This window comes from Catharus ustulatus, chromosome 5 (genome assembly GCF_009819885.2).
Source record: "Catharus ustulatus isolate bCatUst1 chromosome 5, bCatUst1.pri.v2, whole genome shotgun sequence".
Lineage (NCBI taxonomy): Eukaryota > Metazoa > Chordata > Aves > Passeriformes > Turdidae > Catharus > Catharus ustulatus.
Window position 1 is genome coordinate 53,148,423 of NC_046225.1, and position 2,520 is coordinate 53,150,942.

A 2,520-nucleotide genomic window follows, 5' to 3' on the forward strand; every position below is an offset into this window, starting at 1 on the left:
GCTTGCTTCTGACTTTCTTATGCCTTCACTCATTTAGTGAAATTTAATTTTTGCACCATCTAAATGTAAAATGCAATCTTTTTGCCTCTTTTTGTTTATGGAGGTAGTGAGAAGGTTAGATTATGGTGTGATGTACTTCAGAGCAGTTTTATTTTCTTCAGAAAGGACAATTGCAAATACTACTTCAGTTTCATATTTAAATGGGAAAGACAGAAATCTGTGCTTTAACCCAAGCTAGTATCTTAGATTAAAAGTATCAAGACTTTTAACTTTCTATTATATTTGATATGGAGCTTGTAAAAAATATTCAACATTATTCTTAACTTTTTCATAAGGCAGGGAACGAAAGGTCACAACTGACAGGAAACTCTTTGCAATTGTTTCCTCTCAACCTGTTTCTGTCTGTGATGCTACAATGCTTAATTTGTTCCTTCATGTTCTCACAGATGACTGTGATCTGTAAAGGGCATTAAGAATGGATTTTGCTGTATGAATAGTGGGAAGGAGCATTGAAGCAAGTTGTGGCTAGCTGAGATAGGATTATCAGTGTACCATTCTGTTTACAGGTTTGGGGTTTTTTATTATTTCGGTGTTCCTAGTAGCATTATGTAGGGTCATTTTGAGCTCTGTATTTGAATTTCAGAGGTTGATATACAGCTGTGGTTTCTATTCAGAATGTTAAAAAAAGAAAAGAATTTTTTAAAAGTCTTTCCAGGCCTTAAACTTCAGACAGAACTGAGACACTGCTGCTACTGAAGCTTCTGGAAATCCAACTCACTATGTGAGTCTCATTTTCAGGATATTTTTTTGTTCCTTTTGTATTCTACATAAAAATGTAGAATATGTGTAGTATATGTAGTACACAGTTTTTATTAGATAATATGTGCATATATTGAAATATAAGGGGGTTGCTGTACTAAAGTTTGAGAAATTCTGTTATAACTGGACTGACATAGACAAGTCCTCAAAAGAAACAAAGAATTTTTTTCAAATGGGTTTTGTTTTTTTCACATGGTTTAATTCTTGTGTTGCTTTACCCAAATGCAGGCACTTCATTTTTTAGTAAAGCATTATTCCAAAATTCAGGATCTTGCCTTGTGCTGCTGAAGCAAAACAGTCCAGGGAGCTACTTCTTTGTTTAATAAAATTTGTTTTTACTAATAATGAACATAGAGCCCATGTGCAATGTATTTTTGAAACATGGTAAGGATTAAACCATTTCTTTTTCTTCTGAATCTCTTTATAGAACAGTCTCAGTTGAAAGCATGCTATAGTGTACCTGGTTTCTCATTGCTGTTTTCTTTCTGAACTACATCCCTGTTTTTCTCATGTACAGAATCTTTGGCAGAATTGGTACCTTATATGATCCCTGTACTCCCACGTGTGTTGTGTGTCACTTGGTGAAAGTGTTATTTCAGCCAGCTGGCCTCATTCTGGGGGAATGCTAAAGCACAAGTTTTCCTGTGTATTTGAGTCTGCAGATGTTGCAGCTATGCACTGTCTGTAGAAATGACCGCAGTCTCCAGTATTCCTGCAGGGGGTGTGTGTACAGCTTGGAGTGGGGAGCTCTTTTGAGGCTGCTGGAGTTACGGAGCTGCATAGCAGAGCCAAACTGAAAGACACAAAAGAGGGAACTAGGCACTGAAAGCATGATAAGAAATTACAGGAGAAAAGGGAGACAGATAAATTTGTTTTCTTTTTTTTTTTAACCCCCCTTACAAATGAATTCAACTTGTCCTAAACTGCATACTAATACAGAATCATGTGGGTTTAAAAGATCCTTTTTATGAGATTAGCCCTCTCTGGAAGAGAGGAGGGCAAATGGTCTGTTTTTTCTTGGTAATGCTGAAAGTGCCTGCTGGGTTGGAACGTAAGACTGTCTCTGAAGAAATTAAGTTTCTTGGCTGTTGAGTGGTTATTGAGGACTCCCACCTGTGACCTATAGTTTGAAGTGTGAATCAATTTGTATCTATTAATTTAGGGTTTCTGGGCACTTTTGTTTGTTCTTTTCTTTTCCCTGCTAAATGACTAATGTTACTGCTAATGAATAAACAAGAAAAGAGTGGTTAAATCTTGGCTATCTAATATTAATGAACAACATGTAAGACTTGGACAAATAAAGATGAAATTAGATTTAATTTTTTTCTCAGTGTTTCATGAAACCCGATATTTTGGGATTTCGTTTGAGGGAAGTTAGGCTCAAAGAACTGGCATCTGAAATTTCCACTTGTTGTTGACTTCTTTTTTTAATTTTTTTTTTCCAGTGGTAGAGGACCTGCGCTAAGGTACTGCTGGTCTTTTTACTCAAGCCATGATTTGATGTTATCTCTTGTTCTGGATGCTCGCTTTTGCCTGTCTGAGGGGGCTGATTCTGGAGCTACTGTTGTGCAGAGCTAGAAAGGCACCCTGTCAGACTTGGAACTTCCTTCCTTAAGGTCGTCTGCTGTGGCAAAACTAATAAAAGTTTATGTAGGGCTGGAGCAGGATAAGGAAAAGGAAGCTGAACAGTTTGGGAAAGTA